The following is a 23,875-nucleotide window of genomic DNA, read 5'->3' as shown; positions in this document are numbered from 1 at the left end:
AAAACTTTTAGTTAACATATAATTCTGAATACAAAATATGCCAGAAAAGGTTAGGTTATTATTTAAAAATTAATAATTTTTTCTAATTCAAAAGTTATTCTAAAAGTTAGTTAAAATTACCGATTTGAAAAGGTTATTTATAAAACAATGTAGTAAGGAACCATTAAGTAGGAGAGGAAGATGTGGGAAAAGTTTAAATAAAATATTCCTTAAAACCTAATAGAGAATTGAAGACATGTGGCTAATTAACATTTTCACAGTCAAAGCTCTTAATCTTGATTAAAGTAAAATAAGAAGTATTGTAAAAAAAAAATGCATCAGCAGTTTGGCAATTCTTTAATATAGTTAAGCATAAAACTAAATTAAATGTAAAGCCAAATTTCACATACATGTTTGCATTGCTTCATACTATGTTTACTGTTTTGTATGGATAGGGTTAGAGTACTTATTGGCCATGTGCCTAAAATGGATTTCTTGATTGCACAAAACGTATGATATTGGTGAACTTAAGAACATTGAATTGTGTATCAGGAATAAAATATTCATCATATGGGTTTTTGGGGGTCCCTAGGTGACACTGTAACCTCCAGGGTAAATTGAGTAGAAAAATGTAGGGTTAGTTTCCTGCTTGTTGTTTTTGTTTCTAGTTTTCACTAATTTGTTATTTGTTCTCCTCTGGCTTTGCTTGTGTATAGGTATATATAAATAAAACCATGATTTTTTGTTTGTTTCTAATAGAAGGCTTTTATTTAGTTCTGATACATTTCTAGCAAGTCATCATTCATTCCATTTATCTTGAATGCCTAAGCTATTTTGTCAGGCCTGCAAGAATTAATGAAGCACACCAAGTTTTTATCCTTAAACTAACATTTTGTAGGCTTCCTGATACTTTAAGTGTGTTGAGTGTATTCTCAATAATAGAGAATTTTTCATATTTCTCTCTCTACCTAGTTTCTCCAAATTATATAAATTATGTATGAATATTCTTAATTCATGGCAATGTGTCTGTTTGCATAAAGTCAAGCAGTGTGGGCAGGGCTGCTCAGAGAGAGAAACCAGAAACCTGGCATGCCAGCAAAAGGATACAGATTTTTTACCAGCCTCTGGCCTCTTTCTCTCTGTGTAAACTGGTGAAATACAAAGTAAAAGTCACTGTATATCTCCTCTGCAAAGTTTTAATTAATTGGTTTAATAATAGCTTAAATACTATTTTGCCAAAAAGTAGAAAGTGTAATGCATTTCATGTGACCTTAGCAATCTCTGGGAAATAAAGATGTTTTCAGGATTATTGGTAAAATACAAATGTCTTCAAAATGTAAACATGTTGTCTAAATTATGTTCAAATATTAGGTTTTTTAATTGCTTTAAGGTCATAAACTCCTTCTTTGATTTTGAAAATTATTTAACTTGTCTGCTTTCTAGCTAGGAAGGGCCTTGGGACCTGTGAAGTTGGCCACGCCCAAGCTATGCTGGAAATAGTCAAACCTTATCAGAACATAACTTAGCATGTTTTACATTAAAGTTAAAAGTGCTGAGTCACCATTGTAACATGCAATTAAGACTATTAGACAGTTTCACATGCAAGGTGTTTAAGAATAGTAAATTTTTTTTAAGGTTATAAAAGGCTTTACTTCTTTAAAATTTCTAATAATCATTTTGATACAATAATTTATGGTAATCTGGAGTTCCAAAATCAAACTTTGGCTTCAAAATTGTTTTTCCTAGTGCTTGGCTTTCTGGATGAATCATAGAACCTCTGAAAACATTCAGAAGAGTGGTAAAAAGGATTTAACGTGGTTAGATACATAGGATTGCCAAAATGATGTTCAATATTTAGGTTATGTTTTTATCCATAGTACTAATATATATTCCAAAATTGTATGGGATTTGTAAAATTCTAATGTCTAACTATATGCAACCATTGTCAATTATAGTTATTAAGCTATTGTAAACCACAGATATAATCAAATTTCTTAATGCAAAGCTACTCACACAAGTAAAACAAAAAATTAATTAAATATTGTTAGAAATAAATTTTTAGTACCACAAAAGAAATAGCACTCGAACACAATTTTCTCAGCAAGGCTAATTTACTTCTATAGAAGGGTGTATCTAGCTGATGGAGCAATGGTAAGAGTACCACGAACAAAGGAAAGCAGGGGCTTTTAATTCATAATCCAGTTGACCTTATCTGCTGTGTCATTCCCCTCTTAGTTGGGGTCAAACCACACAGTCTAAGCTAAACACTCTAATTTGAAGAGCACAGGGAAGAACAGTCTTGGTGGAGAGAGCTGTTACCACAGGGAGGGGGTGATTTCTTGGCGGGCATGCTTGAGCACAGCAGGGCAGGAGGGGCTGATAGATTCATGGGCAAGATTACTTTAGAAAAAGAACTGGAAAATAAGACTTCAGAACAGTACAAGGAAGTAAAGACCTCTCAGAGAAGAACACCTTGTTTGTAATAAAGTGAAACTCTTTAAAGAGGAACTATCTAAACTACTTGTTTTTAACAAATATCAAGAATATACTTTTATGTTAAACCAGGTAATACTGAAATTGTTTAAAATAGTTTATAACCAATGCTTGATCCCACATTCCTGGGAAAACAACTAAAGCTTCAGGTATATTTGGTCACCTAGTGGGCCATTTAAACATTTTATAAAAGGATTTCATTCAATTGTTATTTTCAATGCATGTTTTCTGGTTGTATAAAAGCTTTCCCATGCAAGAGGGCTGATTTTACAACAGTAGATTATTATGCTACAGTGTTTTTTCACCAGGTATATAAACTTTTTTTGGTTGAAATTTTCTAGAAACATCAGAGAAAGACTGTCCATGCCATCCACATTACAACAAAACTTGGGGACTCTGGGCTTTGGGGTTCATGGTCTCGCAACTGAGAAGGGTCCCTCCATACCTTTGGAACTGTGTGCTCATTGAAACCCTTGAGATAAGGTTAACCAGGGAAATTTCTCACAAGAAGATGTCATCCTTGATGACATCTTGCCTAAGTTCACAGATTAAGACTTATACTATCATGAAACTCTTATCTTTGAATATTTTTTATTGCTTATGCCTCTATGAAGTGGAAAAGGGGACAGTTATGTGCACTAATGGTGTGTACTTTTATTTGTGAAGGAGTTTGCAGCCAGCTTTATACATGGATTACTTTATACTCTGATAGATAAAAAATAAAGGTCCAGTGAAGGTAACAAACTTTAACTGCCACATAATCAAAAACAAAACATTAGTTCACTCCTCCTAACTGACATCATGGGTTAAAGAAAACATTGCCAGAAGACCTTTACTCTTCTAAAAGAGCATTATTTATTAGTCCTTTTTTCATGATTTAAAGTAAAAGAAGCAATATTTATCGGGCAAGAAGGCCAAATAGGAACAGCTCCAGTCTGAAGCTCCCAGGGAGATCAGTATGGAAGGTGGGTGATTTCTGCATTTTGAACTGAGGTATGCAGTTCATCTCATTGGGACTGGTTGGACAGCAGGCGCAGCCCACAGAGGTGAGGTGAAGCAGGGTGGAGTGTTGCCTCACTCAGGAAGTACAAGGTGTTGGGGAGCTCCCTCTCCTAGCCAAGGGAAGCATGAGGGACTAAGCTGTGAGGGACTGTGCCATGAAGAATGGTACATTCCGGCCTAGATACTGTGCTTTTCCTATGGTCTTTGTAACTTGCAGACCAGGAGATCCCCTCCAGTGCATATACCACCAGGGTCCTGGGTTTCAAGTACAAAACTGGGCAGCCATTTTGGCAGACACTGAGCTAGCTGTAGGAGTTCTTTTCTGTATCACAGTGGTGCCTGGAATGAAGTCAAGACAGAACTCTTTACTCCCATGGAAAGGGGGCTAAAGCCAGGGAGCCAAGTGGTCTGGCTTGTCAGGTTTTATACCCACAGAGCCTAGCAAACTAAAATCCACTGGCTTGAAATTCTCACGGCCAGAACAGCAGTCTGAGGTCAAACTGAGATGCCTGAGATTGGTTGGGGGGAGGGGCACCCACCATTGCTGAGGCTTGAATAGGCTGTTTTACCCTCACAGTGTAAACAAAGCTGCCCAGAAGACTGAACTGGGTGTAGCCCACCTCAGCTCAGCAAGGCAGCTGTGGCCAGACTGCCTCTCTAGATTCCTCCTCTCTGGGCACAGAATCTCTGGGAGGGAAAAAAAAGCAGCAGCCCTAGTCAGCAGTTTATGGATAAAACCCCCATTTCGCTGGGACAGAGCACCTGGGGGAAGAGGTGGCTGTGGGTGCAGCTTAAGCAGACTTAAATGTCCTTTCCTGATGGCTCTGAAGGGAGCAGCAGATCGCCCAGAACAGTGTTCATTTGCTGCTAAGGATCAGACTGCCTCCTCACGCAGGTCCCTAACCCATGTGTCTCCTGATTGGGAGATACCTCCCAGAAGGGGCCAACAGACACCTCATACAGGAGAGCTCTGGCCAGCATCGGTGGGTGCTCCTCTAGGATGAAGCTTCTAGAGGAAGGGATAGGCAGCAATCATTGCTATTCTCCAGCCTCTGCTGGTTATACCCACAAAAACAGTGTGTAAAGTGGACCTCCAGCAAACTACAGCAGACCTGGAACCTGACTGTTAAAAGGAAAACAAACAGAAAGAAATAGCATCGACATCACCAAAAAGGACATCCACTCAGACACCATCTGAAGGCCACCAACATGAAAGACCAAAGGTAGATAAATCCATGAAGATGGGAAGAAAGCAGCACAAAAAGACAGTAAATTCCAAAAACCATAATGGCTCTTTTCCTCCAAGGATCACAACTCCTCACCCTCATCCGGGAACAACACTGGATGGAGAATCAGTTTGACAAACTGACAGAAGTAGGCTTCAGAAGGTGGGTAATAACAAACTCCTGTGAGGCAAAGAAGCATGTTCTAACCCAATACAAGGAAACTAAAAACCTTATAAAAAGGTTAGAAGAATTACTAACTAGAATAACCAGTTTAGAGAAGAACATAAATGACCTGATGGAGTTGAAAAACACAGCACAAGAACTTCATGAAGCATACACAAGTTTCAATAGCCAAATCAATCAAGTGAAAGAAAGGATATCAGAGATTGAAGATCAACTTAATAAAATCAAGCAAGAAAACAAGATTAGAGAAAAAAGACAGAAAAGGAAAAAACAAAGCCTTCAAGAAATATGGGACTATGTGAAAAGACCAAATCTACATGTACCTGAAAGTGTGGAGGAGAATACAACCAAGTTGGAAAACACTCTTCAGGATACTATCAGCCAGGAGAACTTCCTTAATCTAGCAAGACAGGTCAACATCCAAATTCAGGAAATATGGAGACCACCACAAAGATACTCCTTGAGAAGAGCAACCCATGGCACATAATCATCAGATTCACCAAGGTTGAAATGAAGGAAAAAATATTAAACATGGCCAGAGAGAGAGGTCAGGTTATCCACAAAGGAAAGCCCATAGGCTCACAGCAGATCTCTCTGCAGAAACCCTACAAGCCCAAAGAGACTGGGGGACAATATTCAACATTCTTAATGAAAAGAATTTTCAACTCAGAATTTTATATACTGCTAAACTAAGCATTATAAGTGAAGGAGAAATAAAATCCTTTACAGACAAGCAAATGCTAAGAGATTTTTTCACCACCAGACCTGCCTTACATGAAGGAAGCACTAAGCATGGAAAGAAACAACCAGTATCAGCCACCGAAAACCATACTAAATTGTAAAGATCATTAACACTATGAAGAAATTGAATCAACAAACAGGCAAAATAACCAGCTATCATCATAATGACTGGATCAAATTCACACATAATAATATTAGCCTTAAATGTAAATGGACTAAATCCCCAATTAAAAGACATACTGGCAAGTTGGGTGAAGGGTCAAGACCCATCAGTGTGCTGTATTCAGGAGACCCATCTCACGTGCAAAGACACACATAGGTTCAAAATAAAGGGATAGAGGAATATTTACAAGGCAAATAGAAAACAAAAAAAAAGCAGAGGTTACAATCCTAGTCTCTGATAAAACAGACTTTAAACCAACAAAGATCAAAAAAGACAAAGAAAGGAATTACATAATGGTAAAGAGATCAATGCAACAAGAAAAGCTAACTATCCTAAATATATATGCACCCAATACAGGAGCACCCAGATTCGTAAAGCAAGTTTTTAGAGACTTACAAAAAGATTTGGACACCCACACAATAATAATGGGAGACTTTAACACCCCACTGTCAATATTAGACAGATCAATGAGACAGAAAATTAGCAAGGATATCCAGGACTTGAACTCAGCTCTGGACCAAGCAGACATAATAGACATCTACAGAACTCTCCACCCCGAATCATTAGAATATAAATTCTTCTCAGCACCACATCTCACTAATTCTAAAATTGACTACATAATTGGAAGTAACACAGTCTTCAGCAAATGCAAAAGAATTGAAATCATAGCAGTCTCTCGAACCACAGTGCAATCAAATTAGAACTCAAATTAAGAAACTCACTCAAAACCACAAAACTACATGAAAACTGAACAATCTGCTCCTAAATGACTAGTGGGTAAATTTTAAAAATAAGGCAAAAGTTAAAAAGTTATTTGAAATCAATGAGAACAAAGACACAATGTACCACAATCTCTGTGACACATTTAAAGCAGTGTCTAGATGGAAATTTATAGCACTAAATGCCCACAAGAGAAAGGAGGAAAGTTCTAAAACTGACACCTTCATATCACAATTAAAAGAACTAGAGAAGCAAGAGCAAACAAATTCAAAAGCTAGCAGAAGACAAGAAATAACTAAGATCAGAGCAGAACTGAAGGAGACAGGGACACAAAAACACCCTTCAAAAAGATCAGTGAATCCAGGAGCGTGGTTTTTGAAAAGATCAACAAAATAGACTGCTAGCCAGACTAAAAAAGAAGAAAATAGAGAAGAATCAAATAGATGCAGTAAAAAATGATAAAGAGGATATCACCACCAATCCCACAGAAACACAAACTACCATCAGAAAATACTATAAACACCTCTACAAAATAAACTAGAAAATCTAGAGGAAATGGATAAATTCCTGAACACATACACCCTCCCAAGCCTAAACAAAAAGAAGTCAAATCCCTGAATAACAAGTTCTTAAACTGAGGCAGTAATTAAGAACCTACCAACCAAGAAAGTCCATGCAGACAGATTCACAGCTGAATTCTACCAGAGGTACAAAGAAAAGCTGGTACCATTCCTTCTGAAACTACTCCAAATAAAAAAGGAGGGAATCCTCCCTAACTCATTGTATGAGGCCAGCATCAACCCTGATACCAAAACCTGGCAGAGACACACATAAAAAAAGAAAATATCCGGCTAGTATCCCTAAGGAACATTGATCAATGAGACAGAAAATTAGCAAGGATATCCAGGTCTTTAACACTGATGCCAAAATGAACATTGATGCAAAGATTCTCAATAAAATACTGGCAAACTGATTCCAGCAGTATATCAAAAAGCTTATCCATCACAATCAAGTTGGCTTCATCCCTGAGATACAGGGCTGGTTCCACATACACAAATCAATAAACATAATCCATCACATAAACAGAACCAATGGCAAACACACACACACACACACACACACACGATTATCTCAACAGATGCCCAAAAGGCCTCCAACAAAATTCAACACTCTTTCATGCTAAAAACTCTCAGTAAACTAGGTACTGATGGAATGTATCTCAAAATAATAAGAGCTGTTTATGACAAACCCACAGCCAATATCACACTGAATGGGCAAAAACTAGAAGCACACCTTTTTAAAACCAGCACAAGACAAGGATGTCCCCTCTTACCACTCCTACTCAGCATAGTATTGAAATTTCTTGCCAGTGCAATCAGGCAAGAGAAAGAAATAAAGGGTATTCAAATAGGAAAAGAGGAATTCAAATTGTCTCTGTTTGCCGATAGCATGGTTGGATATTTAGAAAACCCCATCATCTCAGCCCAAAATCTCCATAAGCTGATAAACAATTTCAGCAAATTCTCAGGATACAAAATCAATGTACAAAAATCACAAGCATTCCTATATGCCAATAATAGACAAACAGAGTCAAATCATGAGTGAACTCCCACTCAATTGCTACAAAGAGAATAAAATACCTAGGAATACAACTTACAAGAAATGTAAAGGACCTCTTCAAGGAAATAAGAGAGGACACAAACAAATGGAAAAACATTCCATGCTCATGGAAAAGAAGAATGAATATCGTGAAAATGGCTATACCACCTTAAGTAATTTATAGATTAAATGCTATCCCCATCAAACTACCATTCACTTTCTTCAAAGAACTAGAAAAAACTACTTTAAATTTTATAAAGATCCAATAAAGAGCCCATATAGTCAAGATAATCCTAAGCAAAAAGAACAAAGCTGGAGGCATTAGGCTACCCAACTTCAAACTATAGTAGAAGGCCACAATAACCTAAACAGCATGGTACTGATACCAAAAAAAGATATGTAGATGAAATAGCACAGAGGTCTCAGAAATAACACTACACATCTACAACCTTTGACAAACCTGACAAAAACAAGCAATGGGAAAAGACTTCCCTATCTAACAAATGGTGTTGGGAAAACTGGCTAGCCATATACAGAAAACTGAAACTGGATCCCTTCCTTACACCTTATACAAAAATTAACTCAAGATGGATTAAAGATTTAAACATAAGACCTAAAACCATAAAAATCCAAGAAAACCTAGGCAATACTATTCAAGACATAGGCATGGGCAAAGACTTCATGACTGAAACACCAGAAGCAATGGCAACAAAAGCCAAAATTGACAAATGGGATCTGATTAAAGAGTTTCTGCACAGCAAAAGAAACTATCATCAGAGTAAACAGGCAACCTACAGAATGGGAGAAAATTTTTGCAATCCTTCCATCTGACAGAGAGCTAATATCCAGAATCTCCAAACAACTTAAATTTACAAGAAGGAAACAACCCCATTGAAAAGTGTGCAAAGGTTATGAACAGTCACTTCTCAAAAGAAGACATTTATGCAGCCAACAAACATATGGGAAAAAGAGCTCATCATCATTGCTCATTAGAGAAATACAAATCAAAACCACATTGAGATATCACCTCATGCCAGTTAGAATGGTGATCATTAAAAAATCTGGAGACGAAGGGGACTCAAGATGGCGCTGTGAGAACAACCCAGGATTGGAGCCCGCGTTGAATTCGCAAACGGTGAGTCAGTGCTGCATTTCCAGACTGATCTTTGTTGCCCACAGAACGGGGAAACTCCCAAGTATAAAAAGACACGGGACGCCAGGCAGTAGGTCTGCCTGGCGAAGCCGGCAGCCGGGGCAGCGGCGGCCGTCCCTACCCAGCAATCCCCACAGGGCGCGCTTGTCCGGGTGCCTTGTTGAACCGGCAGCCTGAGACTTGAGAGGGCTGGACTTGAGACTGAACGAGACTTGCACAGTAGCCCAGCCCAGGGGATTGCAGGGACAGATCGTTTGGGATACCCAGGGGGACGAACAAAACCGCGATTTCAAACTATCCCGGGCAGACGGTCCGAGACGCTCTGTGGGGGAGGGGCGTCCACCACTACGGAGGCAACCTGCCCCAACCGATATACACGCCCACTGCTGAGGCAGCCAGCCGTTGCCGAGGCAACCCGCCCCAACTGAGATACACGCCCACTGCTGACGCAGCCTGCCGTTGCTGAGGCAACACGCTACAATGAAGAGACTCCGCCGCAGGGCGTGGCGGAGACCACAGCAGAGCCGGCAGGAACAGCGCGAATCACACAACAGCAGGGCGGAGCCTCGGCAGCCAAACAGTGGCTAGTCTGCCTTTGAGCTGGGCAGGACACCTGATCGGACATCCAAAAATAAAGCCCAAACCCCTCAACACAGAGCATTTGAGAAAAAAAAACGGGTTGTTTAATGAGCTGTGTTGCAGCAGAATCAAACATAGCAGCCTAACAGCCCTGAATGAACAACAGAGTGCACAGCTCAGCAATTAAACCCCTATAAAGTACAAACTGTCTCCTCAAGCAGCTCCCTGACCCCTCTATATCCAAAAGACTGTCATTAGGCAGGCATCATCCTGGGACAAAGAGAGCAGAAAAAGAAACTGGTAGCATCCCTCGCTGTGCCACGGCTACTAGAGGTGCACCCCAGACAAGCAGGGTCTGGAGCGGACCTCAACAGTCGTACAGCGAAGGGGCTAGACTGGTAGAAGGAAAACCAAGCAACAGAAATACTTCATCATCAACATTCTGGGTGTCCACTCAGAGACCCAAACGAAAAGTCAGCAACTACGCAGACGACCAGCGGACAAATCCACAAAGATGGGAAGAAACCAGCGCAAAAAGGAGGAAAACACCCGAAACCAGAACACATCGCCTCCTAGAAAGGACCAAGACTCCTCACCAGCAAGGGAACAAAGCTGGACGGAGAATGACTGTGACGAAATGACGGAATTAGACTTCAGAAGATGGATAATGAGAAACTTTTGAGAGCTAAAAGATCATGTATTAAATCAATGCAAAGAAACTAAGAACCTTGAAAAAAGATTCGAGGAAATGATAACAAGAATGGATACCTTAGAGAGGAATATGAATGAATTAAAGGAGCTGAAAAACACAATACGAGAACTTCGCGAAGCAAACGCAAGTTTCAATAGCCGAATTGACCAAGCAGAAGAAAGAATATCAGAAGTCGAAGACCAACTCAATGAAATAAAACGAGAAACCAAGATCAGAGAAAAAAGCGCAAAAAGGAATGAACAAAGTCTCCAAGAAATGTGGGACTATGTGAAAAGACCTAACCTACGTTTGATAGGTGTACCAGAAGGGGATGAAGAGAATGAATCCCAGCTGGAAAATACTCTTCAGGACATCATCCAGGAAAATTTCCCCCACCTAGCAAGACAAGCCAACACTCAATTGCAGGAAATACAGAGAACACCACAAAGATATTCCGCAAGAAGAGCAACGCCAAGGCACATAATCGTAAGATTCAACAGGGTTGAAATAAAGGAGAGAATACTAAGGGCAGCCAGAGAGAAAGGTCGGGTCACCCACAAAGGGAAGCCCATCAGACTCACAGCAGATCTCTCGGCAGAAACACTACAAGCCAGAAGAGAGTGGGGGCCAATATTCAACATTCTTAAAGAAAAGAACTTTCAACCCAGAATTTCATATCCAGCCAAACTGAGCTTCAGAAGTGAAGGAAGAATAAAATCCTTTGCGAACAAGCAAGTACTCAGAGATTTTGTCACCACCAGGCCTGCTTTACAAGAGCTCCTAAAAGAGGCACTACACATAGAAAGGATCAATCAGTACCAGCCATTCCAAAATCACACTGAATGCTAAAGAGCTTCAACATAATGAAGAATCTACAACAACTAACAGGCAAAACAGCCACTTAGAATCAAAATGGCAGTATCAAATTCACACATAACAATATTAACCCTAAATGTAAATGGACTAAATGCACCAATCAAAAGACACAGACTGGCAAATTGGGTAAAAATCCAAAACCCATCAGTGTGCTGTATCCAGGAAACCCATCTCACATGCAAGGATACACAAAGGCTCAAAATAAAGGGATGGAGGAAGATTTACCAAGCTAATGGAAAGCAAAAAAAAGCAGGAGTTGCAATTCTCATCTCTGATAAAATAGACTTTAAAGCAACAAAGATCAAAAGAGACAAAGAAGGCCATTACATAATGGTAAAAGGATCGATACAACAAGAAGAGCTAACGATCCTAAATATATATGGACCCAATATAGGAGCACCCAGATATATAAGGCAAGTTCTTAATGACTTACAGAAGGACTTAGACTCCCACACAATAATAGTGGGAGACTTTAACACTCCACTGTCAATACTAGACAGATCAACCAGACAGAAAATCAACAAGGATACCCAGGGCTTGAACTCAGACCTGGAGCAAGCAAACCTGGTGGACATTTACAGAACTCTCCACCCCAAATCCACAGAATACACATTCTTCTCAGCACCACATCACACCTACTCTAAAATTGACCACATAATTGGAAGTAAAGCACTGCTCAACAAATGCAAAACAACTGAAATCATAACAAACAGCCTCTCAGACCATAGTGCAATCAAGTTAGAACTCAGAATTCAGAAACCGACCCAGAACCGCACAGCTTCATGGAAACTGAACAACTGGCTCTTGAATGTTGACTGGGTAAACAACGAAATGAAGGCAGAAATAAAGAAGTTCTTCGAAACCAATGAGAATGAAGACACAACGTGCCAGAACCTCTGGGACACATTTAAAGCAGTCTCTAGAGGAAAGTATATAGCAATAAGTGCCCATATGAGGAGAATGGAGAGATCCAAAATTGACACCCTATTGTCAAAATTGAAAGAGCTAGAGGAGCAAGATCAAAAAAACTCAAAACCCAGCAGAAGACAAGAAATTACTAAGATCAGAGCTGAGCTGAAGGAGATTGAGACACGAAAAACCCTTCAAAAAATCAATAAATCCAAGAGCTGGTTTTTTGAAAAGATCAACAAAATAGACAGACCACTAGCCAGATTGATTAAAAATAAAAGAGAGAACAACCAAATAGATGCAATAAAAAATGATAAAGGGGAAATCACCACAGATTCCACAGAAATTCAAACCATCATCAGAGAATATTACAAACAACTCTATGCACATAAACTAGTAAACCTGGAAGAAATGGATGAATTCCTGGACTCCTGTGTCCTCCCAAGCCTAAACCAGGAGGAAGCTGAAACTATGAATAGACCAATAACAAGGTCTGAAGTTGAGGCAGCAATTAAGAGCCTACCTCACAAAAAAAGCCCAGGTCCAGATGGGTTCACAGCCGAATTCTACCAGACACACAAGGAGGAGCTGGTACCATTCCTTCTAAAACTATTTCAAACAATCCAAAAAGAGGGAATCCTTCCCAAATCATTTTATGAGACCAACATCATCCTGATACCAAAACCCGGCAGAGACCCAACGAGAAAAGAAAACTTCAGGCCAATATCCATGATGAACATAGATGCAAAAATCTTCAATAAAATATTGGCAAGCCAATTGCAACAGCAAATCAAAAAACTTATTCATCATGATCAAGTAGGATTCATCCCAGGGATGCAAGGCTGGTTCAACATACGCAAGTCTATCAACGTAATTCACCACATAAACAGAACCAAAAACAAAAACCACATGATTATCTCAATTGACGCAGAGAAGGCATTTGACAAAATTCAACAGCCCTTTATGCTAAAAACCCTCAAAAAACTCGGTATCGATGGAACGTATCTCAAAGTAATAAAAGCTATTTATGACAAACCAACAGCCAATATCATACTGAATGGGCAAAAACTGGAAGCATTCCCTTTGAAATCTGGTACTAGACAAGGATGCCCTCTCTCACCACTCCTATTCAATATAGTACTGGAAGTTCTAGCCAGAGCAATCAGGCAAGAAAAAGAAATAAAGGGTATTCAAATAGGAAAGGTGGAAGCCAAATTGTCTCTATTTGCAGACGACATGATAGTATACCTAGAAGACCCCATCGCCTCAGCCCAAAAACTCCTGAAACTGATAAACAACTTCAGCAAAGTCTCAGGATATAAAACCAATGTGCAAAAATCACAAGCATTCGTCTACACCAATAACAGACTTAAAGAAAGCCAAATCAAGAGCGAACTGCCATTCGCAATTGCTACAAAAAGAATAAAATACCTTGGAATACAACTCACAAGGAACGTAAGGGACCTCTTCAAGGAGAACTACAAACCACTGCTCAACGAAATCAGAGAGGACACAAACAGATGGAGAAACATTCCATGTTCATGGTTAGGAAGAATTAATATCGTGAAAATGGCTATACTGCCCAAAGTAATTTACAGAATCAACGCTATCCCCATCAAGCTACCATTGACTTTCTTCACAGAACTGGAAAAAACCACCATGAACTTCATATGGAACCAAAAGTGAGCCCGCACAGCCAAGTCAATTCTAAGCAAAAAGAACACAGCGGGGGGCATCACACTACCAGATTTCAAACTATACTACAAGGCTACAGTAATCAAAACAGCATGGTACTGGTACCAAAACAGAGATATAGACCAATGGAACAAAACAGAGGCACCGGAGGCAACACAACATATCTACAACTATACAATCTTTGATAAACCTGACAAAAACAAGCAATGGGGAAAGGATTCCCTGTTTAACAAATGGTGTTGGGAAAACTGGCTGGCCATGTGCAGAAAGCAGAAACTGGACCCCTTCCTGACACCTTACACTAAAATTAACTCCAGATGGATTAAAGACTTAAACATAAGACCTGGCACCATAAAAACCCTAGAAGGAAATCTAGGCAAAACTATCCAGGACGTAGGAGTAGGCAAGGACTTCATGAACAAAACACCAAGAGCATTGGCAACAAAAGCCAAAATAGACAAATGGGACCTAATGAAACTCCACAGCTTCTGCACGGCAAAAGAAACAGTCACTAGAGTGGATCGGCAACCAACAGAATGGGAAAAAATTTTCGCAGTCTACCCATCTGACAAAGGGCTGATATCCAGAATTTACAAACAACTCAAGCAGATTTACAGGAAAAAAACAAACAAGCCCATTCAAAAGTGAGCAAAGGATATGAACAGACACTTTATGAAAGAAGACATATATGAGGCCAACAATCATATGAAAAAATGCTCATCGTCACTGGTCATCAGAGAGATGCAAATCAAAACCACATTGAGATACCATCTCATGCCAGTTAGAATGGCGATCATTAAAAAATCTGGAGACAACAGATGCTGGAGAGGATGTGGAGAAAAAGGAACACTTCTACACTGTTGGTGGGAGTGTAAATTAGTTCAACCATTGTGGAAGACAGTGTGGCGATTCCTCAAGGCCTTAGAAATAGAAATTCCATTTGACCCAGCAATTCCATTACTGGGTATATATCCAAAAGACTATAAATCGTTCTACTATAAGGACACATGTACACGAATGTTCATTGCAGCACTGTTTACAATAGCAAAGACCTGGAATCAACCCAAATGCCCATTGATAATAGACTGGATTGGAAAAATGTGGCACATATACACCATGGAATATTATGCAGCAATCAGAAATGATGAGTTCGTGTCGTTTGTAGGGACATGGATGAATCTGGAAAACATCATCCTCAGCAAACTGACACAAGAACAGAAAATGAAACACCGCATATTCTCACTCATAGGTGGGTGATGAAAAATGAGAACACATGGACACAGAAAGGGGAGTACTAAACACTGGGGTCTATTGGGGGGAAAAGGGGAGGGCCAGTGGGAGGGGGAGGTGGGGAGGGATAGCCTGGGGAGAAATGCCAAATGTGGGTGAAGGGGAGAAGAAAAGCAAAGCACACTGCCATGTGTGTACCTACGCAACTGTCTTGCATGCTCTGCTCATGTACCCCAAAACCTATAATCCAATAAAAAAAAAAAAAAAAAAAAAAAAAAACCTGGAGACAACAGATGCCGGAGAGGATGTGGAGAAATGGAAAAGCTTTTACACTGTTGGCGGGAGTGTAAATTAGTTCAATCATTGTAGAAGACAGTGTTGGTGACTCCTCAAAGATCAAGAACCAGAAATATCATTTGACCAAGCAATCCCATTACTGAGTATATATAAAAGGATTATAAATCATTCGATTATAAGGACACATGCACACATATGTTTACTGTGGCACTATTCACAATAGCAAAGACTTGGAACCAACCCAAATGCCAATCAACAATAGATTGGATAAAGAAAATGTGGCACATATGTACCATGGAATACTATGCAGCCATAAAAAAGAATGCGCTCATGTCCTTTGCAGGGGCATGAAGCTGGAAACCATCATTCTCAGCAAACTAATACAGAAACAGAAAACCAAACACTGCATGTTCTCACTCATAAGTGGAAGTTGAACAATGAGAACACGTGGACACAGGGAGGGGAAATATCACATACTGGGGCCTGTCACAGGGATGGGTGCCTAGGAGAGCGACAGCATTAAGAGAAATATGTGATAGAGATGAAGGGATGATGGATGCAGCAAACCACCATGCTACGTGTATACCTATGTAACAAACCTGCACATTCTGCACATGTGCCCCAGAACTTAAAGTAGAATAATTTTTTTAAAAAACTAAAACATACTATAAATATTAAAAAATAAAATAAGCAATGATTAGAAATGTATTCCTCATAAGTTGTACAGCAAATTATACTGTAATGGCTATAGTTACACAATACACTAATTCTCTTGTGAAAGCTATGATAGAATTGGCTAAACAGGGAAGTATCTGTGCAGCTGCTGGAACTCGTAAGCTATGGAGAAATAGATTAAATGAAGATTATAGAAATTCAGTTGTAGGAGATCAACAAAGAGACTGCTTAGTTAAGTGTGTAAACTCTTCATCTAGTTCATTCCTTGATCTATTTGATTTTAGAAGGTTTAGTTTATGGGTACCTTGGGTAAGGAGCATACTCTGAACTCTTTGTATTATCATCCCAATAGTCACAATGACAGTCTCTCTGGTACACTGTATTCTCTTAAAGGTTTTAAATGCTTACATTCAGTCATCTCTAGAATGTCATATGGTCTCCCTTCAACTGGAATAACAGGATCTGAAAGAAGTATGCAATCGTGAGGACACTGTAACCTATAAATGATATGCTAAGACCAGAAACCCAAAATGATGTCAACCGAGAGTGGTGCTAAGGCTCTCACCCAGGTGACAGCATGACCAAAAAGGAGGAATATTTTTAACAACATTCTGGGAAGCCATTGTTTTGGACTAAGTTCATACACTAGACCCCAACAAAGCAAACCAAACCAAAATGGAATCGTTTGTGCTAAGACTTTAAAGAAACACATGGATTCTAGAACAGACCACGTTTTCTTTTTTTGCTTCTGCAAATGTCTAGAACAAACATTTCTGACAGCATAGATATCCACCCCCGAAGTTTCCATTAAATCTTTTAACTAAATTCATTACCTCTCACCTAAAGACCATCAAATTTCAGATGATCATGCAAAAAAATCTCCAGTTAGCTCCATGTAAAGACATCATCCCCGGCCATCAAGGAGCTATCCTGCCTCCACTAGACACAGCAGCGTGAAGCAGTTACAGAAGAAAAATCGTTGTTCCCTCTGCCTCCCATAAAGATGTATGGGGATCACATCTCTGGGGGTGAGGATGAGACGGGGCAGGAAAATAGGGTCTGGAGGCAGGGAACATGAGGTCAATTCACACTTTAGCTGTAACAGGAGGTATGTTCTCCACAGGGCATACACTGAGTAAACGACTTTGTAACTTTACTGCCTCCTCTCCATTTACATAAGGCACACCCCAAGTAGAGGGTATTTAAACGCACAAGAACTCTGTAACACAGAATTTGAGCCCCTATGCTCAGGCCCACTCCAACGCTGTAGAGGGCACTTTTATTTTCAATAAATCCCTCCATTCCTTCCTTGCATTGTTTGTACATTTCATCCAATTCTTTCTTCAAGATGCCAAGTACCTGGACGCCCTCCACTGTTAACAGTGGTGGCTTGAAAGTGGCAGATTCTCTCAGCATTTGTCTGAGAGAGACTGTATCTTTCCTTCATACATGATACTTAGTTTCTCTGATAAAAAATTCTTGGCTGATAATTGTTTTGTTTGAGGAGGCTGAAGATAAGGCCCAGGTCCCTTCTAGCTTATAGAGTTTCTGCTGAGAAATCTGTTAATGTTAGGTTTCCTTGATAGGTTACCTGGTGCTTTGGCTCAGAGCTCTTAAGATACTTCATCTTTCCTTCATCTTAACTTTAGATAAGCTGATGACAATGTGCCTGGGTGATGAATCTTTTTGTGATGAATTTCCCAGGTGTTCTCTGTGCTTCTTGTATTTGGATGTCTAGGTCTCTAGCAAAGCTGGGGACATTTTCCTTGATTATTCCCAAATATGTTTTCCAAACTTTTAGATTTTTCTTCTTCCTCGGGAATACTAATTAATCTTAGGTTTGGTCATTTAATATTATCCCAGATTTCTTGGAGGCTTTGTTTATATTTTCTTATTCTTTTTTCTTTGTCTTGGTTAGATTGGGTTAATTCAAAGACCTTGTCTTTGAGCACTGAATTTCTTTCTTCTACTTGTTCAACTCTATAGCTAAAATCTCCCAGAGCATTTTGCATTTATATAATGTGTCCAGTTAATGTTTCCTGAATTTATTTTTTCTTTATTCTATTTCCTTGAGTATTTTTCCCCTTCTTGTATCGTTGTTGTTTCTTTGTTTTTTTTTTTTTTTTAAATTTCCTTGCATTGGGCTTTGCTTTTCTCTAGAGCCTTTCTGATTAGCTTAACAACTAATCAGGTAAATCAGGTAAATTCTTTTTCAGGTAAATCGGGGATGTCTCCTTGGTTTGGATACACTGCTGGTGAACTAGTGTGATTCTGTGTTGGGGGTGGAGTGAGTTATTAAAAAGCCTTGTTTTGTCATATTACCAGAGTTGGTTTTCTGGTTTCTTCTCATTTGGGTAGGTTCTATCAGAGGGAACGTCTAGAGCTGAAGGCTGTTGTTCAGATTATTTTGTCTCATTGGGTTTTCCCTTGATATAGCACCCTCCTCCTTTTCCTATAGATGTGGCTTCCTCAAAGCTGAGCTGCAGTGATTGTTGTCTCTCTTCTGGGTCTAACCACCCAGCAAATTTACCTGGCTCTGGGCTGGCACCAGGGGTTGTCTGCAGAGTCCTATGATGTGAACTGTCTGTGGGGTCTCTCAGCCAGGGATACCAGCACCTGTTCCAGTGAGGGGGCAGGTGGGTGAAATGCATTTTGTGAGGGTTCTTAGCTTTGGTGGTTTAATATTCTATTTTTGTGCTGGTGGTAGTATGGGAAGGAAAAAGCTGTGGTAGTATGGAAAGGAAAAAGTGATAGGCAGGGTCAGGAACTCCCAATAGTATATCCCTTTTATCTTTGGCTATCAGTGTGGGTAGGGAAGGACCATCAGGTAGGGGCAGGGCTAGGCATGTCTCAGCCCAGAATTTCCTTGGGCAGATCTTGCTGAGGCTGCTATGGGGGATGGAGATGAGGCTCTCAGGTCAATGTAGTTGTGTACCTACGAGGATTATGGTTACCTCTGCTGTGTCATGCAGGCTATCAGGGAAGTGGAGTAAAGCTGGCAGTCACAGGCCTCACCCAGCTCTCATGCAATTCAAAGGGCAAGTCTCACTCCCACCATTTCCCCTCCAACAGCACTGAGTCTGTTTCCAGGCAGTGGGCAAGCAGAGCTGAGAACTTGCCCCAGGCTATCTGCTTCCCAGCTGCAAAATAAAAGTGCTTTAGTTCTTCCCCCATCTGTGGTGTCTGCAAGCCGGATTCATGCCCTCCCCTAAGTTCTGGCCAGAAGGTTCAAATTGTTACAAAGTTCAGCTGAAGACTTTCATCTTCTTGTGCATTTTCCTCATGCATCTTGGACACTCACCTGAAGGATCCCTGTGGTGCCAGGCAGAAATGGTCTGCTTAGGAAACCAGCAAGCTCCCAAGGCCTTTCCCACTGCTTCCTTTACCCCTATATTTGGCTGGGCTCTGTAAGTTGACTCAGCTCCAAGTAAGGTCAGAAACTTCTCCTGCATACTAGACCTTTCCGTTTCCCCAATGGGGGTGTGTATTCAGACGCAGACCCTCTTCCTTTCCCACTTTCACAGTTTTGGCACTCACAGTATTTGGAGTGTCTCCCAGGTCCTGCAGGAGCAGTTTATACTGGTTTATTCCTGCAGTCTTTCTGAAGCTAAAATTCACAATGCAAGCCTCCACACACTGCTCTGTCTGTCCGAGACAGAGCTGCAATCTAGTTCTGCCTCCCGTCTGCCATGATGATCCATCCTGAATCTGTCTATGTGACAGTTATTGAACCAGTACTGTGCTGCTTTGGTTATTGTAGTCTTGAAGTATAGTTTGAAATTTGGTAGCATGATGCCTCTAGCTTTGTTCTTTTTACTTAGGATCGCCTTGGCTATTTGAACTTTTTGGTATCATATGAATTTTAAAATAGTTCTTTCTAATTCCATGAAGAACATCATTGATAGCCTGATAAGAATAACACTGAATCTATAAATTGCTTTGGGCAGCATGGCTATTTTAATGATATCGAGTCTTCCTATCCATGAGCATAAAATGTTATATTTGTGTCCTCTCTGATTTCTTTTGAAGAGTATTTTGTAATTCTCATTGTAGAGATCTTTCACCTCACAAGTTAACTGTATTCCTAGGTATCTTATTCTTTTTGTGGCAATTGTGAATGGGATTGCCTTCCTGATTTGACTCTCAGCTTGACTGTTGTATAGAAATCTTGTTACTTTTTGTACGTTGATTGTGTATCCAGAAGCTTTACTAAAATTGTTCATTGGCTTAAGGAGCCTTGGGGCCAAGACTATGGGGTCTTCTAGATATAGAACCATGTGATTTGCCAACAGGTATAGTTTGACATCCTCCCTTCCTATTTGCATGCCCTTGATTTCTTTCTCTTCATGATTGCTCTTGCCAGAAATTCCAATTCTATGTCGAATAGAATTGGTAAAAGAGGGCCTTGTCTTGTGCCAGTTTTCAAGAGGAATGCTTCCAGCTTTTTCCCATTCAGTATGAGGTTAACTGTGGGTTTGTCAAAAATGGCTCTTTTTATTTTGATATATGTTCCTTTAATACCTAGTAAGTTGAGAGTTTTTAGCATGAAGGGATGTTAAATTTTATCAAAATCCTTTTTTGCATCTATTGAGATAATCATGTGGTTTTTGTCTTTAGCTCTGTTTATGTTATGTGATGAATTATATTTATTGATTTGCATAGGCTGAACCAACCTTGTATACCAGGGTAAAGCTTAGCTGTTCATGGTGTATTAGCTTTTTAATGTGCCACTGAATCCAGTTTGCTAGTATTTTGTTGAGGAGCTTTATGTTAATGCTCATCAAGGATATTGGCCTGAAGTTTTCTTTTTTGTTGTTGTGTCTTTGCCAGGTTTTGGTATCAGGATGATGCTGGCCTCATAGAATGAGTTAAGGAGGAGTCCCTCTCCTCAATTTTTTTTGGAATATTTTGAGTAGAAATGGTACCAGCTCTTCGTACATCTGGTAGAATTTGGCTGTGAATCCGTCTGGTCCTGTGCTTTATTTGGGTAGTAGATTGTTTGTTACTGATTCAATTTCAGAGCTTGTTAGTGGTCTGGAACAGATATTTCTTAAAAGAAGACATACAAATGGCCAACAAATATGTAAAAAACGTTCAACATGACTAATCATCAGGGAAACACAGACAAGACCACAATGAAATATTATCCCACCATAGTTAGGATGCCAACTGTCAAGAAGACAAAAAAAACTGCTGGTCAGGAACTGAAAAGGGAACTCATACACTGTTGGTGAAAAAGCAAGCTAATACAGCCACTATGGAGAACAGTATTCCAGTTCCTCGAAAACCACAAACAGAACCACCATATGATCCAGCAACCCCACTACTGGACATTTACCCAAAGGAAAAAATAAACAGTGTATCAGACATCTGCACTCCAGTGTTTACTGCAGCAGTATTCACAATAGCCAAGATATGGAATCAACATAGGTGTCCAATAATAGATGAATGGAAAAGAAAATGCGGTATATACACCCAATGGAGAACTATTCAGCCAGAAAAGCAAAGCAATCCTGTCATTTGTGGTGACATGGATGAAACTGGAGGCCATTATGTTAAGTGGCATAAGCTAGGAACATCAACTCTGCATGTTCCCACTCGTATGTGAGAGCTTAAACTAGTAAAGAGAAGCAAAAAGTAGAACAGAGAAGTAAAAAGTAGAACAGAGCACACTAGAGGCTGAGAAGGGGAATGGGGAGGGGATGATAGAAAGAAATTGGTTAAAGGATTCAAAATTAAGACTAGATTGGAGGAATATGTTCTAGTGTTTCAAAGGACCATATGATGACTACAGGTAACAATAATACATAGTTTCAAATAGTTAAAAGGAAGATATTGCATTTTCCCCAGACAAAAAAATGATAAATGCTTGAGATGATGGATAGGCTAACTACCCTGATCTGATCACTATACAGGGGCCAGTATTTAAACATCGCTAGGTACCACATAAATATGTATAATTATTATGTGTCAATTATATTAATTTTCTAAAAATTAAAGATATACTGATAGAGAAGGAAAATATTAAACTTTGTTTGCAGATGACATGATTATCTAGATAGAAAATCCAAAGAATCCATTTATTAAAACCTAGACCGAAGAAGCAATTACAGCATGGTTTCAGGATGCACAGTGTTAAGTCAAGCTTAGCCTAAAGCTGCCTTCTTACACATTTTAAGTTCAACCTAAAGGTTTCTCTGTACATGAACTATAAGTGGAGATACAAACAGACTATAGCCTACTCATGTTGTCAAGTTTTGGCCAATCAAACGTGGCCAGCTGTTCAAAGTGTGTTCAAATAAGGCAAACGCCAAGCTGTAACCATCCAGCTGTTTCTGTACCTCACTTCCATTTTCTGTACATCATTTTCCTTTTTCTCTCCATAAATCTTCCATCGTGTGGCTGTGCTGGATTCTTTGAGCCTACACTGGCTCAGGAGGCTGCCTGATTTACAAATTGTTCTTTGCTCAAAAAAACTTTAAACTGTTAAGAACAAATGCTACACTTGATCTTAGCCAAAAGGTTGAGAAGCAATTTTAAACTTTTTAAAATTTAATTTGACTGAAGTTTTTTTCTTTTTTTAATGGTTAGTATACAAAAGTCAATCACTATCCTACAAACAGTTAACTAGTGGAATTTGAAATTAAAAGCTCAATACCATTTACATTAGCATCCCCGTACAAATAAAATACTTAAAGATAAATCTAACAAAATATTGGCCAGGTGTGGGGCCTCATATTGTAATCCCACCACTTTGGGAGGCTGAGGTGGGCAGATCACTTGAGGTCAGGAATTCAAGACCAGCCTGGCTAACATGGTGAAACCCTGTCTCTACTAAAAATACAAAAATTAGCTGGGTGTGGTGGCATGTGCCTATAATTCCAGCTATTCAGGGGACTGAGGCAGGAGAATGGGTTGAACCCAGAAGGCAGAGGTTGCAGTGAGCAGAGATTGCACCATGGCCCTCCAGCCTAGGTGACAAAGTGAAACTCCATCTCAAAAAAAAAAAAAAGAGAAAAGAAATCTAACAAAATATGTACAAGTTCTATATGAGAAACACCATAAAACTTTGTTTTAAAAAAAAGAATGAAATAAACAGAGAAATTCCATGTTCATGGATAGAAAGACAATATTGTCAGCTCTTCCCAAATTGATACATAGGTTCAATCCATGCCCAGTCAAAATTCAAGCAAGTTATTCTGTAGATTTCAGAAACTGATTCTAAAGTTTACATAAAGGGGCAAAAGACTCAGAATACCCAACACAATATTGAATGAGAATAATAAAGTTGGAGGACTGATATTACACTACTATAAAATAATAGGAATCCAAACAGTGATAGTGGCAAAAAATAGACAAGTAGATGAATGGAACAGAATAGATAACTCAGAATTAGACCCACGTAAATGTAGTCTACCAGTCTGACAAAGAACAAAGGTAATACAATAAAGAAAAATAATCTTTTCTGCAAAAGGTGCTGAAACAACTGGACATTTACATGCAAAAAAATGAATCTAGACACAAACTCTACACTTTTCACAAAAATTAACTCTAAATGGATCATAGACCTAATTTACAGAGTCTAAATTCCAGGGAGAATATTTGATTGGTCTAGCCTTGATCACATGACTATTTATTGGGCTGAGAGGGTTGGTTATCTTGAT

General features: G+C 39.4%; 1 pseudogene; it reads right to left on the bottom strand.

The window, feature by feature from the left end:
* Positions 1-22,646: 22,646 nt before the first annotated feature.
* LOC118147113 (U2 spliceosomal RNA) lies at positions 22,647-22,746 on the bottom strand (annotated as a pseudogene).
* Positions 22,747-23,875: the final 1,129 nt, after the last annotated feature.

The sequence above is a fragment of the Callithrix jacchus genome, chromosome 13 (genome assembly GCF_049354715.1).
Source record: "Callithrix jacchus isolate 240 chromosome 13, calJac240_pri, whole genome shotgun sequence".
NCBI classification, from domain to species: Eukaryota; Metazoa; Chordata; class Mammalia; order Primates; family Cebidae; genus Callithrix; species Callithrix jacchus.
The sequence above is the reverse complement of the archived record's forward strand: the minus strand, read 5'-3'. Positions and strand labels throughout refer to the sequence as shown.